The sequence below is a fragment of the Myodes glareolus genome, chromosome 8, assembly GCF_982192425.1.
Source record: "Myodes glareolus chromosome 8, mMyoGla1.1, whole genome shotgun sequence".
Lineage (NCBI taxonomy): Eukaryota > Metazoa > Chordata > Mammalia > Rodentia > Cricetidae > Myodes > Myodes glareolus.
The window spans coordinates 4,831,644-4,848,969 of NC_142033.1; the positions used below are offsets into that span (position 1 = coordinate 4,831,644).

Genomic DNA, 17,326 nt, shown 5'->3' on the forward strand with positions numbered 1-17,326 from the left:
ACAAAAACCATTTATGAAACTGTGTTTTACTAGAGATTCTGTGCACTATAATTAATGTGAAAATAGCGTACACATTTGAGACAGTGACAACGCAGCAAGGTCAATTACTAGTATCTATCCAAAGGTGTTTTAAAAGATTTATTTTTCCTTCATTTGTTTGTTTGCCTTTGTGTGTGTGTGTGTGTGTGTGTGTGTGTGTGTGTGCACTAGGTGGATGCAGTGCCTGGGGAGGCCAGAAGAGGACATCAGATCCCCTGGAACTGGAGTTACAGAATGTGAGATGCCCTGTAGGTGCTGGGATTGGAATCAAGGGCCTTGTAGTAATAGCAAATGCTCTTAATCAGTGAGACATCTCTTATTCTAGCTGTGTATTTTTCCTGTGTTTCTGTATAAGTATCTGTATATGTAAGTACAATATAGAAAAGTGGGTGATATCTCATACATATGTACGCGTGAAAAAGAACTTAATTGTGTTCAATGTCTTATGATGCTTAATTTTAAAAAGAGAGAGGACACAGAGAACACTAAATTTGAGGTTTGTTAACAAGATGTAACATAAAACTTTTTTAAAATATGTATACAGATTCATTTATGGATCATGGATAGTCTTCACCCTAGATTTATTGCTCAAAATTTACATACTTTTCACACACACACACATATAAAGACACACAGACATGTAAATTCACTCACACAGTCATATACACTCACTCACACAGACATACACACATGCAACACTCTCTCACACACAGACATTCAAAGAAAAGCACTGATAGCGATTAGACATTTTTATAAGAGATTTAATATTCAGAACCAGTCATTTAGGCCATAAGATGGTTATGAAAAAATGTGCTTTCCTGCAAATCGGTCAACCTGATTTTGATCCTCAGAATCCACAGTGGAAGAGAGAATCACTCCAGAAAGGTGTTCTTCGACTCCACATGCACACCATGACACATACACACCATGGCATTTACACACCATGGCACATACACATCATGACAATACACACCATGGCACATACACACCACAGCACATTCACAACACGGCACATGCATACCATGCCACATGCACAATCATACCCATACATGCATTGTGCATATCATGATAATAATAACATTAACTTTGTAAACAATTAGGCACAGAACTCAGCTCCCCCAGACTCTAACTGTGTCCATGTGACTATTATAAAACACAGAACTTTGTATGTCTCATAACATTAGCTCCATAAAGATTACAAATCAGGTTGTAATTGCTTCCTTCAGATCAGTTATATTGTGACTTCCTAGGGAAATCTAAATTTGATGACACCCTACTGTCCTCTAGATATTAAAACCTCTGCAAGCTTTTTAACCCTTGACTTAGTTAGGTTTCTAGCGCTGTGATAAACACTGTGACCGGAACCAAACTGGGGAGGAAAGAGTTTATTTCATCTAACAGTTCAATGTCCTTTAAGAAGGGAAATCAAGGCAGGAACTCAGGGCAGGAACCTGGAGGCACGAAGTGAGGCAGAGATCATAGGAGAATATTGATTACTAGATTGCTCTTAATGGCTTCCTCAGCCTGTCTTCTTATAGAACTCATGACTACTTGCCCAGGGATGGCATCATCCACAGTTATCTTAGACCTGCTACATAAATCATTCATCAAGAAAATGCCCCACAGGCTTGCCTACAGGTAAATCTATAGGAGGTATTTTCTTAGTGAGGTTCCCTCTACCCTTAGAATGCAAGCTTGTGTTAAATTTCAAAAAAATGAACTGGCACAGTCCTGATCCCAATTTCATTACTAATGTAATTATAATAATCACAGAGGGACGTGGACATGAATGTGTTCTATTACTGACTCTCCTGTGAGAAATTGTGATAAAATTTGGACCACTTATGTTGTCTGTAGTTTTCCATGTCAGGATCCCATAAATTTCTCATAGTTATGCAAAGATGGGAACAGGCAGTATATGGAAAGGTAATTTTGTGGCAGATAAAAAAAAGTCATATGATGGAGTTGGAGAGAGGTTCATTGGTTAAGAGCATATGTTGCTACTCCAAAGTCCCCATATTTTGTTCCCAGCATCCACATGATCAGGTAACAGTTAGAGACACAGAGAAGTTGGGTGGCTGTGAAACTGTTATTAGTCTTGTTGATTAGTAAAGCATTGTTTGAAATATGTACAATTTTCTTGACTTAGATAAACTGATTCCACTTATTTTCTTTCTAAGGAGTCAACACAGATGTGAAGGGTTTCTTCACTATGATATTTACCATCATGATGTTGGCTTCTTCTGCCAGTTCCCTGCTGCTGTCTATAGGGGCAGGGCAGATTGCAGTGGGTATACCAACAACATTCCTTGTGACCACCTACTTTGTGTTAATGCTGGTGAGTGTGAATTGTGGTTTTCTGAGAGGAAGAATTTCCTTGTGTTCTTTTGCACATGTAACCTGCTTGACTGATCAGGGCTTGGGACTTGAGGCTTTATTCTAAAGCTTATTATGGTCTGTAGGAGAGGAGTCACCTTTGCTCCTAGGGTTTGTGGCTCCTGCTCTGAAGTAGTCCTATGATGTGGTTGACATGCCCTTTCTAGTATGCTCTTAACAGACATTTCTTGGGATCATATTATAAAACCATAATAAATTAGAACTTCAAGAAATTGGTGTGATTCACTGACACCCCAACAGTGAGATAGACTGCTGCCTTCCTTTAATGCCAGTGTGAAAGACTAGCCTGCTGTTTTAATCATAGCAGATTTGGTTTATTCAGTAGTCTCTAATGGGAAAGCATAGTTCATGATTGGTTTTTACTCTTTACTCTTTGCTCTTTTGGGCACCCACCACCCAGCTCCCAAATAAATTAAACTGAATCTTATTATTACTTACAAATGCCTAGCCTTAGCTTGACTTGTCTCTAGCCATTATGACTTTACTTAAATTATCCCATCTACCTTTTGCCTCTTGGCTTTTTCCTTTTCTTGTTTTATTTATTTTTATTAATAATTAATTTTACATACCAATCCCAGTTCCTACTCCTTCCCCTCCTCCAGCTTCTCCTACTTTTCCCCCACCCCACCCTTCATCTCCTCCTTAGAGAAGGTAAGTCTTCCCATGGGGAGTCATCAAAGTCTGGCACATCACTTTGAGGCAGGACTAAGGTTGTTCCCTTCTCATCTATAGGCTGAAGAAGGTATTCTTCCAAAAATAATGTGCTCCAAAAGGTCAGTTCAAGCACTAGGTCTAAATCCTGGTCCCACTGACAATGGTCCCACAGACTGCTCAAGCCACACAACTGTCACCCACATTCTGAGATTCTAGCTTGGTCCTATGCAGGTTCCCCAGCTGTCAATTAGGGATCAGTGAGCTCCCATTAGCTCAGGTCAGCTGTTTCTGTGGGTTTCCCTAACTTTTCTCATTTCTGTGTATCTTACTCTCACCTTACTCCATGAGTGTCGGTGTGAATTGGTGGCTGTGTAACTGTGTAGCTGGCCCCTAGCATCCTCCTCTTCTCCTTTTCTTGTTCCTTCATCCTCTCAGATTTCTCCTCCCAGTTATTCTCTCTGCCTGGCAGCCCTGCCTATCCTATCCTGCCACATTATTTGTCCTTCAGCTCTTTATTATTATTATCAATCAGGTGTGTAGACAGGCAAAGCATCCCACAACTTGGCAAAGTTAAACAAATGCAACATAGAAGAATGCATCATATTTTTGCATCATTAAACAAATGATCCACAGCATAGATACGTGTAGCACATCTTAAAGTAATGTTCTACAATAATGATCAAGGTAATTGTTCAGCACTTGATGTCTATGTCAGGGCTCACCTGTGTTCTGAAAAGTGTTAGGAATAGTGGAAGATTCCAGACTCCTAAGTACTAATCAGTCTTCAGTATTAGCACACTACTGGTCAATGTTTGCAATTGGTTACCCAGTTTTAGTCTTTTACCTCCATTAATTACATACGGTGCTGCTGTTGGACAGATTGTGGAACTGTTGGGAGGTAGAGACTTGGTGGGAAAAGTCTGTTGCAGGACAGGAGAGGGCTTTTGGGTGTTTATAGTCCTGTCCTCCTTCTCCTTCCTCTGTGCTTTTCACTGTAGCATGAAGAAGTGAACATTCAGCTTCTTCTCCCACTTCCTTACCTGCTGCCTGCTGTCTGCTGCCTGCTGCCTGCCAAATGGCCTCTTATCACTCTGGAAAACCAAGGCCAAAGGAGCTCTCTTTTTCTACAAGCTGCCTTGATCATGGTGTTGTGTCTCAGCAGCAGGGAAGTAACCGCTACATTTCCTGACATCTCAACATTCTCCCCTCCCTGCCTCATTCTTTGCTTTGTTTTTTGCAAACTACTGGGTCTACTTAGCTGTGCGCATACGTGCCCATGTGTTGGGCCATCTACTGGAGCATTGGTAGGCTCTCAAGGATCACATCCTTAAAGAAAACTAGCCGCCCCCCAGCCATCACTGCCAATAGCTCCTCAGGTAGGGGTAGGACTTCATTTCCAGCTCTCAGCTCCTTGACAGGATTTTGTCTGTCCTGATCTTGTACAAGTGATGCCCATGCTGTCACAACTGCTCGGCACTCATATGTGTCACTGTCCTGTTGTGACAGGAAAACACTGTCTTGTTGTAGTCGTCCACTGCCTCTGGCTCTTACAGTCTCTCTAGCCTCTCTTCATCATGATCCTTGATCCTTGGGAGGAGGGTGTGATATCCAGATGTCCCATTCAGGGCTTGATTCTCTGCAGTCTCTTTTCTTTGTATGCTGAACTGTATTGGGTTTGTGTTAATCATCATCTCCTACAAAGAAAGCTTCTCTGATGAAGGTCTGAGATGTAATAATCTATGGGTATCACAACAACTCATTAGAAGTCAGTTTAATACCACATCCATTTAGAAGAGTAACAGTAGATACTCCACTGGGACCTATGACCCCACTAGACACAGCATTTGACAGGCTTTCCATCTCATAGAGCAAGCCATAAATACAATCAGAAAATGGATGGTTGGTTAGTGCCATTATAATAGTTTGTCTACTGTCCCCCATGATTCTTTATCCCCGAGAAAAAAAAGCGGAAAAAACCCCAGTGGGTTCCTCACTTCTTTGAGCATATATGGAACACCCTAAGTCTCCCTACCCTATATTTCAGCATTTCTAGCTCACTGCCCATAGTGACAACACCCAATTAAGATGGAAGTCACTACATATAAGAGACGAGGAAAAACTAATGGAAAGTTCTGCTCTATCATGTTAAGTATTGGACTCAGAGTACTCTGCCAAGCATGCTGGGCAGGACTGTAGATTATTTTCTGTAAAGGAAGCCTTGACATTCTGGTTCTTAGACCTAAGACTCTCTTTCTTCTTTGGGCACTTTGTTGGGGTATGGTGGTGGTGTTTTCATCTGCCTCATTGCTAAGCTGCCAGACTCTCAGGACATGGGGCAGCAGACAAACATGGCGCTTGTGGGCAAGATGATCTATACAGTTTGGTACTGATGCCATCCATAGCATGGACCCCAAAGCACAGAAGAAACAGCAAGGCCCAGGAATTATTTCCATAAGTTCTGCCCATTGTTGGTTCTGGTCATCTTACCTCAGAGTGTAGAAGGGAAACCCAGTTACCTTGGAGCCCAGAACTGCCTAAGCATTGTTACAGATGATTTTAAAAAAATGCAGTTCTACAGTGACTCTAGTGTATTGATGGAGGGTTAAAATGACTGAATGTGTCCATCTTAGTAAGATGGACAAACCTGTGTACCCCGCCCCTTTTCCTTTCTTATGTGTGATTATGTATTTAAGTGGGAGAATGTGGGTACACAACAGAGTAAGTTTTTTTCTGGAGAATATAAGGGAAAATTTCAAAAGGAGTACACCAGATATTATGATGTTATATTGTCTCCTGGAAGTTTCCCTACATTCTGTGAAATAAACTGCCCTTGTTGGGTTAGGAATCCAGGTAAAATTCCACAAATACCAAAGAAACAAACAAACTAAATGAGAAATTTAATATACACTGGTAGGAGTGTACCAACTACTGAGATGGATAGAGCCTCCTCCCTTCCTCATGCTGATGCTGGTGTGATGAATACTATCTTAGAGTAACTCAGAACTACATAGGTTTGTTTAAGATTAAAGTCATTCTCAGAAGGACTGCAAGCCTCTCTGCACATGAACGTTACATATCTCCTGTCTTAGGGAGCCCACAGGCCTTTCCACCAGAAAATAAAGTCAGTTTCTCATCAATTCTGTCACAGATCACGCCTTCACTTTGCTTTTTCTCAGATTACAAAGTTTTCAGCCAGACTTCTTTGCTAAAATTTCCAGTTCATGGTTTCCTGCTTGGGAACCAAATACTGCTAAAAATCTGAAAAACAAAACAGAAAACAAGTTGAAACAGACCTGGGAGGCCCCTTTCCTGTGTTGTTAACCAAGATCACAGTTCAGAAGGCTAAGGAGGTGGGACACAGTACATCTAAGTGAAAGACTGATGACTGACATCATTGCCGAGAGGAAATGGACAGTCTTAGCACAAGAAAAACCTTTAAAATGAACATTTTAAAGTCTTGTATATGAGCAAAGAGGTCAAGATCATGATGAGTGGCCATACAAAGATTAATAGAAATGGGTTAAATTAATATGTAAGAGTTAGTCAGTAAGAAGCCAGAGCTAATGAGCCAACCAGTGATTTAATTAATACAGTTTTTGTGTGATTATTTCAGGGCTAAGTGGTCAGAAACCAACAAACAACGACCCTTCCCCCACAAGTTCATCATTTATAATATCTGCATAAATTAGATATTATGAAGAATCTGTAGAGGATTTAAATGCATGGGATAGGTGTACTTAAATTTTAAAGAGTATTCATAGGCTGCATGACATTTTAAAGATTGTGCAATATCTGTAAGTTTGGCTCCTGCAGAATGGTGTGATTAGTTATTCTGTTAAATCCTGCAAGGAGCCTTAGGTTTGCAAAGAGTAAAGATTCTATTTAGAGTTAACTGAAAGAATGTGTTAAGAAGTTGGTCTGAGCAGAAACAGTCAGAAGGATGAAGGGGTCTTGAAGAGGGAGGACCTTGTCTAGAATTCTTAATCACTGTACTGCTTCTAAATTGTGGTTTTGCCCTTCACAGTTTTTCTCAGGTCTGTCAGTATTTTCAGGAACTTTCATACCTGGGCTCTCATGGATTCAGTACTTGAGCATTCCACATTATGGACTTACAGTAAGTTGTCCTGTCTGTCACTGTACTTGGGTTCTCCAGTTGTAGCAACTTAAATGATTTCCAACCAAGTCCTTTCTCCAGCTGTAATCTCTAACCAGTCGCTGACCAGGATTTTCCTTCCAGGAGCAAAAGATGAGAACTTTCCTGTTGGTTTTAGCAGAAGATCAGTGAGTCATCTGAGATTTTCCTGAGTTACATGTCATTTGAGGTAAATAAAGAATGAGAAGAATCCCAGGGTAAAGAGGAAAGGTAAATGATACAATGAAAAGCAGACAGTTGTGATCCTGCCCAATGAGGAAATAAGGAAAGGACCAGGGATTGTGATATATAGTTTATATCAGGAAAGTAAAGAAACAGAAACCATGTGATGCTTATAGCCATCTGGCTTTGCCAAACTTTCTCTGCAGGAACATGTGTCCCAGTAGATTTTCTTAATCCCATAATCACAACTGGATTTGATAAAATAAAAGTAAGAAAATAATGTTACTATAAATCAGTAGTATTGTTTTAAATATAGTGTTTACAGGGTAACAGACTGGGAGAGAAGGAGGAGCCTGGAGTAGCCTAGTTAGAGAGTCCACCTCTTAGTAGTCGGGAAACCCCATCATTTCAATCCTAAACCTCTGAGTATGGAGAAGGGGACTGATTTGCTGGGCAGACTGAACATGGTGAGATATTTTTTCTAAATATTTTTGCAAAAAAAATATATATACAAATTACAGTCAATATCGAACTTGACGTTATAGCTGTGTTTATTCTTTGAAAACTTATGGAAATATTAAACTATTTGCCTTTCCCTGTTTCTGTTTGTGTTACAGGCTTTGCTGCACAATGAACTCCTGGGACAAAACTTCTGTCCAGAACACAAAACAGCAGAAGTCAGTAGATGTCAGAACTTAGTAATGTAAGCTTGAGTTCAGTGTCACAATGGAGACATAGAATGCTTCAAGAATTAGAAGGGAAACCCATGCTTTCAGGATTAAGCCCATTCCCCAGAGTGAGTCCTTGTAACCAATGCACAGCTGGCTGTGTTTCCATCTTGCCCCATTGTGTAGATAATGTGCACAAAGGGCTCTTTGGGGCCTTTAAAAATAGTTTTGGTGTCTTGATTGTGGATTTGAATTGTTTCAGAACCTTTGAGTTTGACATAGACTGCTCTGATAGTTTACAGGTATATATAGTTTTCACATGTATAGATTATCGTACCTGTGAGCAGAGCCTGAAGATGTCAGGGCAGCAAGATTAAAGTGAGTGAATTTTGCCTTCCAGATTTCAGGGTATTTCCTCTGCCCCACACTCTGGAAGACTTTAAGAAATCAAAGGGTGGTGCCTCTCCCCACTCTGTGTGTGTGTGTGTGTATGTGTGTGTGTGTGTGTGTGTGTGTGTGTGTGTATGTGTGTGTGTGTGTGTGTGTGTGTGTGTGTGTGTGTTTATAAAATGTCCTATCAGGAGACTTGTCCTGCAAAGAAAAATGAAAACTATACATCTTATTATATTGGAAGGAAATATCATTTTTGTCTAATGCCTTGAAAATATCTTCGATTTCTATAATCATTCCCATTAATTTGCTTTTGATATAAAATGAGAGAGGAATATGGTGATATGTTAAATCTTTCATGGATGCTCAAAGTAATAATGAAAAACAGTATCAAAAAATTATGTTTGAATTGCTGATAAGAAAACAAGTATGGGGGACATCTTATTTGCCACATCTTCTTTCTCTTGGTACAGTCTGGTATCTTTCTAATACAAATTCTTTTCCAATTTCTGGTCAGGAAAATTTGGATGGGTAAAGAGAAACCAAGGAAAGGTATCCACAGACCTCATACTCAAAAAAGGATTGTCTTCACAGTAGGAAGAAGAAATCTGCCCTTTTTATGGATTTGGGAACTGTTAAATCCTATGAGATATAAGGGAATGGAGACACACAGGGATGGAGACACACAGGGATGGAGACACACAGGGATGGAGACACACAGGGATAGAGACACACAGGGATAGAGACACACATGGGTGGAGACACACAGGGATGGAGACACACAGGGATGGAGACACACAGGGATGGAGACACACAGGGATGGAGACACACAGGGATAGAGACACACAGGGGTGGAGACACACAGGATGGAGACACACAGGGATAGAGACACACAGGGATGGAGACACACAGAGATGGAGACACACAGAGATGAAGACACAAAGGGGTGGAGACACACACAGAGATGGAGACACACAGAGATGGAGACACACAGAGATGGAGACACACAAGAGTGAAGACACATACAGATAGAGATACACAGACAGTATTGTCGTTTACCAGCAGCTGCTTTTCTAAGTTGTGTCCTGGTCCCTGCATCCTGCTGTGATGCAACTGCTACCCAGGTTCTGTCTGTAGCCATGGGCTCCTGGAGATGTTCCACAGCTGAGCATTCATGGTTGTTACTGCTCTCTTATTACATGAGATGACAACAATGAACTGACTCCTCTCAGAAACCCTTAGTCTCCTCTGGTCCTCAGTCTAGAAATTGATGTTGTGTTAGTTTGATTGTGTGCTGAGTCAGCAGAATTATACAAAACTTTGGTCTCTTACAGGGTCTGTGTGTAATTAATAAGCAGAGGTTTTCTGCTTTGGGAGAAACAAGTCCTTTATCTGCACCCTTGTCTTTTGAAGAGAGCAGCATTGTAGATTTAGAAATGAATGACACAGTTAAGTCTAAAAAGTTGGATCTTAGTGCAACTCTCTGAACTCATCCAAGTTTTCTAAGCCTACTTCCTCTGTGCTTTTAAATATATGTGATAGCTGTGCTTCTTCAGGTGGCTTTTGAAATTAACAAAGGTACCTCATTCAAGTAGTATAGATTGACATAATATACAACAAAATTGTAAGTACATCAGTACAGCTATCAACAAAATATAAAGATGAAGTTTTTAATGATGTGCTGAAACAGTTTTTCAAAGGAAGGAACAGTGAATTACTGAATAAGCTTTGACATTTATTTTGTATATTTTGAATTACAGATGCACTGGTGAAGAATACTTGACAATCCAGGGTGTTAACCTCTCATCATGGGGCTTCTGGGAGAATCACGTGGCCTTAGCTTGTATGACGATTATCCTCTTATCAATTACCTATGTGGGGTTCTTAGCTTTTAGAGAAAAGAGACAATTTTTAAATCAGTCTTCCACATTCTTTGAATTAAACTGATCTTAAAAACATTAAAACTTTACCGATGGGTAACCATGTCTGAGGAGCAGTAGGTGGCACTTGAATTTCAGGAGTTTAGCCCACCAGAATTCAAGGCACTGATGGGTAGATCATAGATAGGCAAGGCCCTAAGGGCTTTGGCTCCAGAATGTCTCTTGTTACTGTCATGCCTTTACATTTTTGCTGCTGCCATTTTTCTTTGGTATTTGCCATGGTGTGAATGAGTGTGAAGGGATTCCCACTGTCTTTAATGTAGTGTGATTATCTCATGGAAATATCATGGTCTAAAAGACAGTTGTTCCTGTGGATTATAATGAATATGATTTCCTCATAAGCTGTATTGTTTAACTGAAGTATTGATTTTATAATAATAGTGGTAGTTCCAATAGAATTTTGATGATTAAGGGTTTTTATCAAATGTAGTAAGTGATTATGGTAGAGGTTAGTTTAGTGAAAAAATTAATATAGGTAAATATATGAAAAAGTGTTATCCACAGTCCTGATACAGCAGGTACTGGAGAGGATAGAAAATAGGAACAGGGAATTGTCATAAAACTAGAACTGAAGAGTTTCTCTTAGGAACCATATAGACTATTATTTAGGTTAATAATTAAGGAAAACATTTGAGTCTCAGGAATATGCTCAATTTTTTTTGATATTGGGAAATGTGTTCTCAGGTTTCAATGTGCACAATACCTGAAAAAACTGTAATCAATTGACTTCATGTAACTAGAAAACAAAAAATTTTATGGTTAATTAACATAGTGGAACTTTGAAATATGAAACGTGAATCTAGTAGCCTGTTTTTTTGGCAATTATAAAAGACTATTGCCTAGGTAAGTAGTTATGACTGAAAGGCTCCTGATCTATGAGATATCTGAAAGATGAATATTTAACTGTCTGTGGGAGCTTGTGGATAACTTGTTTTTCACCTGAAATACATAGACTGTTTAATCATGTAAGGGAAATGGGAAACATGTTGTTTTTTACTTGTATTCATGGTAATAATTCAGTTAAATGTTGAATGTAACCACATTATAAATTTCATATTGTTTGAAAGATTCTGCTGGGGTGTATAAATTGTAAGGGAAAAATAGCGAGAAGGAAGTCATCAGGAATTTTTGAGAAGAAAAACATTAAGGTAGAAGAACAGAAAAGAAAAAATATAGAGTAGCCAAGCTACAGAAAGAATAATAAAAACGAAGAACTAAGCTTTGACCCTTAGAAAAGTCCTTGCGTGCCCATTTATGTTTTCAGTGGTTTGCATGCTCTTCATCTCCTCTGCAGCTTTCTGACTGCTGAAGGTTCACCATTCATCAGCACCCACGCTGAGATCCTGATGTTTTGGAGATGTGTGTTTGTGTGTTTCCATTGCTTGCCAGCCACAGAGAATTAAGATTTGTTCCAATTGCTGACCCCAGAGAATTCAGTTTTACTCCTCAAATAGAAAAGTCTATGGAGTGATTAGTCCTCTGAATCTGTGGAATTCCTTCAGTTAGTGAGCTGTTGAAGACTGGTCTCTACAGGAGCAAAACTTAATTTTTTTGTTGCTGTTGTTGTTCTGTAAATCAAAACTAAAACCAGCAACTGGGGTTTATGTTCTATTGTAGAAATATTCTACAATTGTTTAAAGAGATTTGATTGCAAACTGTCTTCTAAATATTTTTACTTATACTTATGGGCACAGGCTACAGCCAGCATTACCCAGGTAAGATTCCCTCTGTAATGAACTATGGTGAGTGCAGAGACTCATGACTGCTCAAGTACTGACTCTTTTTTTATATAAAAATATTCATTCATTTATTATGTATACAATATTCTGTCTGTGTGTAAGCCTGCAGTCCAGAAGAGGGCACAAGACCTCATTACAGATGGTTGTGAGCCACCATGTGGTTGCTGGGAGTTGAACTCAAGACCTTTGGAAGAGCAGGCAATGCTCTTAACCTCTGAACCATCTCTCCAGCCCAAGGTACTGACTCTTGAATGTTTAACCCTAAACAGGGCACAAAAACCATCTCCTCTAATGTTCAGAACTCTATGAAAGAGGGGTATAAAGATTACAGAAACTATAAGATGAGAAGAATGGCTGGGAATGCTACATTATGGTCATGACACACACAGCCCTTGCAACCATGGTTCGTCTACAATATCTACAACTACCTGCACAAGACTGGGTCCCTCATCCACAACATAAGGTCAGCGAGGGACTCAAGAGGACTATACTCCATTCTGCTGTTTAATCATGTAAAAGAAATGGGAATCTACTGGTAGATTGTGATAGATAGGCAGTCATTGATTTCACATGTATACTCACAGGAGAGCCAGCTAGGTTCCAGGGGACAGCCTATAAACCAGGGTCACACAGAGAGCCCTGGTTAAACTCCATGGGTCACAAGACAGAACACAAAGATAAGAATGTGGGAAAGAGACTTGTAAAGAGGGTTGTATGAAGGGGTTGAAAGGGAAATCAGAAAGGTGGGAGGGAGGGAATATGGGTGAAATACATTGTGGACATATATAAGATTGTCAAATTTTTGAAATAAATTTACAAATATAAAAAAGGAACATCTTGTGTAAAATATCGAATGAAAACTTTTTTTAAAAAATATTTATTTATTTATTATGTATAAAATATTCTGTCTGTGTGTGTGCCTGCAGGCCAGAAAGAAGAGGGCACCAGACCCCATTACAGATGGTTGTGAACCACCATGTGGTTGCTGGGAATTGAACTCAGGACCTTTGGAAGAGCAGGCAATGTTCTTAACCTCTGAGCCATCTCTCCAACCCCTAATGAAAACTTTTTATATTAAGTTTCTGTTATATACTAAATAAGCAACTGTCAATTTTCTTTTAAATTTACAAGATAGTGGCAAACTAAATTGTAAGGTAAAGGTACCAAACACCAAGGTAATTTTCTTAAGTATTGCATGTTAGTTCATCTCACTGATAATAATCGTGAGAGGAAACCAACCAAATGTCTTTTACCTGGAAAAGGAGAATTTGTCCTAGAGAACCTTAGATTCTTTACATTTTTATATCTTCATCTTCACAGTTAGTGCATATATCCACTAAATGAATCCATCACCGGCCATTATCTGGTTCATAAGAAATTACAAATTCTTTTAAAAGCATGGTTCTAAAATATGGTATAAAAAACTGTGCTACTTCTAAAGTTTAAAAAGTCACTGAACTTGCTGAACTTGGTGTGGTGGTACAAGCTGATAGTGTCATTTAATATGCCATGTCCTTCTGTATGTTTGTTACTTTAATTGGTTGAAGAATAAAGCTGTTTTGACCAAGGGCTTAGCAGAGTAAAGCCAAGCAGGAAATCTGAACAGAGATATAGAGAGAGTAGGTGGAGTCAAGGAGATGATATGCAGCTGTCGAAGGAGAAAAATGTCTGAACATTACTGGAAAGCCATAGCCTTGTGGCGATACATTGATTAACAGAAATGTCTTCATTTAAGATGTAAGAGCTATCTAGGAATACACCTGAGCCATTAGCCAAACAGCTTATAATTAATATAAGCCTCAGTGTGTTAGTTTGGGACTGAACAGCTGCAGGACCTGGCTGGACAAAATTTGCATTTACAGTCATTACCTGAGAAGTGAGAAGATCAGGAGTTCAAGGTCATCCTCAGGTAGATAGTATGTTTGAGGCTACCCAGGGCCGCAAAAGATGCTACTTACAAACAACGAAAACAAACAAACCACACATGAGTGACCTCTGAAACATCTTTGATGAGCTCATTAATAAGATTTATGGATTGTATCTTAGAGTTTGTATTACTTTGAAGAAACAGCATAACCATAAAGCAAGTTGGGAGGAAAGGGTTTATTTGGCTTATACTTCTATATCAGTGTTTATCGCTGATGGAAATCAGCACAGAAAGTCAAACAGGGCAGGAAACTGGAGGCAGGAGGTACCACAGAGACCATGGAGGAGGTTGCTGCTTATTGGTTTGCTCAGTATAGCTTTCTCAGCCTGCTTTCTTATAGAAGCCAGGATTCTCAATCCTGGGGCAGTACCATGAACAGTTTCTGGGCCATCTCCCACTGATCACTTACTAAGAAAATGAGTTACAACTGGATCTTATGAAGGCATTTTCACAGCTGAGGACCCTTCTTCTCTGAAGACTCTGACTTGTGTCAACTTGTCATAAAACCAGCCAGGACAGGTGGACACTTCTCTGTGGTGATGTAATGGCTCAGGAATGTTGACTGGGGTCTTGGCTATAGTTGCTATAAAATGACAGGGTTCCTGTGATATGAAATGACTCTTGTGACATTTGATCTGAAAAGTCACTTAAGTTTGTTTTAACTCAGTGGTATAGAATTTGGCAAGAGGCTCTCCTGAGGAACATTGCTGAGACACAGGTTTTGGGCCCTGCCTTACAGATCAGTATCTGCAGAAATTGCCCCTTAGAATCCTTGCTCACTCTCTGATCTGCTAGTTTCCAAGATCCTTTGCAGTCCTAGAGATTACATACTATGGCTTAGTAGCTCCTATATCTGTACCTTCGAAGTCTTTATTTCTCTTGGGTTTCTATAATTTATATTCATACCTTCTTCATTCAGTCTTTTCCCATAACAGCATAGTACTCATCAGCAATATATGTGTTTTTAAATATCTTACAAACTGATGTACAATGTAACAAAAAGTTCAGTTTGGCTCTTGGTGCAGACTCAGTGTGCCCCTAGATCTTCCCATTGTCCTTGACAGTGTTCCTTCTAGGCTATCTACATTCCTTTCTCACTGTGCTGACCCACAGACTTTCTCTAGCAGGGACCCACAGCATCTACAACTAGACAGTACTTAGGTAGGGGAATTTCATCTTCCTTCTTGTCCTCCATTCTGTTCTTTCTAGACTTACCCTCTGTCCTGCTGCAGCCTGTCCACGTGAGAACCCCCAATCACCACGTGTGTCTTTACTCCCTAGGGACCCATTCTTTTGTTACCGAACCAAAGAACTCCAAGTTCTTTCCTGCCATCTTGTCAGTATTTCCTTCTAGACATGCTCTGTTCCTTTGTGAGTAGTGCTGACTTGAAGAACAGCTCTCTACCAGGGTGCTTACACTTCTCCCAATAGGATGGAATATAGGGACCACATAGCTGCCCAGCATGGCCAGGAGCAGAGTAAGCTGCATCAATAAAAATGACAGAACATCTACGTAACATATACAAGACTGGACAGTTACACCACGAAACACTTCAAATATTGTAACGCTAGATTCTCAGATACATGTGCAGAAAATACAAACATGAATAACCAAGATGTGCATCTTCCAGAAACCAGCAACACTTCCAAAACCTGAAAACTGATCTACCACAAGATCCAGCTGGAATACTCTTGTGTATAGCTCCAGAGACCTCTAAATATTACTATAGAGACACTTTCTCTCTCTACTCTCTGCTGCTCTGTAATTATAGCCACAAATGGTGTCTATCAACTTATAAATGGATACTGAATATGTGATACCATTATAATGGAACATTATCCAGCTGCTGAATGTGTCTAGAATAACTTATTCTGAGTAAAGTAACCCAGGTCCCCAAAGACATATACTGTATACTTTATCTTATATGTGGATGTTGTCTTTTAAGCTTTATGCATGTGTGCTTTGATTTGCATATAGGCATTTAGTAAGGGACCAGGGAGAACAAGGGGCTCTTCCAAGGAAGGATAAATAAGAGTATAAAGTTATAAAGAGATAAATGGAAAACCAGAATGAGATTAAATGGAAAGGAGTGGGAGGGCAAGATAGAGGAGTAAAGAAAGAAGGAACACTGACACTAAGGACCATTTGAAAACCTATATGGAAATTTTCTATTATTGTAGAAGTAAGCACCATATAAATATGTACATATTAAAGGAATAATAATATATTCACCATATAATAGAGGAGACAATGCTCTGAAAAGACTTCTCATGTCACCAAGTAAACCTTGAGTGGCAGGAATAGGTTAATGTTGAGTTATTGGCTAAAGAAATTCCTATAGATCTCCCCAAACATCACAGACTATTGCCAAGACTGTTTATTGCTATCCATAACCTGATAGTAGGACCCTATTGCTGAAGACCCCACTTCCTTATTGAGCACAGAGAAATAAAACAGGTATGTGATTAGTGGCTTTACCCCTTCTGCTAGCATTCATGCTGGGGGGTTCTTTGCATGTTCCTACAGGAGAAGAGTAATCATCAGTATCACCTATTTTTAAACTCTGTGACCTCAACAGTAACATGCCTGTAAGATATTCAGGTACAATAGTGGCCCAAATATTACTGTAACATTCAACATTTTTTTTTAAAAAAAAATTGGGCTAAAGGTTCACTACTTGAAATGACGTCTATTCTTGACACTGTTAAATGGTCAAGGAATTGGTACTAAGATAGGTCCTGAGCCTAGGGGGAATACCTATTTCTATTATTTGTCTAAAGAAATATAGCATACCATGATTTCTGATGGCATAGTGCTATACCTATAGACCAGAACATTATTCAGTCCTTATCAGAGAAGCTGCTTCTTGCAGTAGATGGCAATTGCAAAGACATTCACAACTGGACAATGTGTAACGGCTGAGAGACCTATATGGATGTCTACATCAAAGCCCTGCCACTGTGGTTCAGAGGTCTATGCAGAAGAGAAGGTAAAAAGGTTTTAAAATCCAGATATGTTGAACGACTCAAAGAAAACAGCATCTTTCAGAAACAATAGGACTAATACACACACGAACTCACAGAGATTGCAGCAGGACACAAAAGGTCTGCACAGCTCAAGCCAGTCAGGATACCAGCACTGAAAAAACCCCACCCTAACCCAGAAGTTATATGTAATTGGTATCTGCTGGGAAAGGAAAAGCAGTTTTTTAAAAATAAAGTGTCCCTGGGTGAATCAACTATACTCCAGGAAAGGA

The 17,326-nt window shown here is 39.5% G+C and overlaps 1 pseudogene across 1 annotated transcript in view; it reads left to right on the forward strand.

Annotated features, from left to right (window-relative positions):
* The window catches only part of LOC125408682 (ATP-binding cassette sub-family G member 3-like), a 35,229-nt pseudogene extending 24,478 nt beyond the window's left edge, over positions 1-10,751 (forward strand). Inside the window, exons 14-17 of the transcript XR_015738518.1 lie at positions 2,220-2,377; positions 7,115-7,204; positions 8,023-8,108; positions 10,224-10,751. The product of XR_015738518.1 is annotated as an ATP-binding cassette sub-family G member 3-like (transcript). The remainder of the gene's footprint in view (positions 1-2,219; positions 2,378-7,114; positions 7,205-8,022; positions 8,109-10,223) is intronic.
* Positions 10,752-17,326: the final 6,575 nt, after the last annotated feature.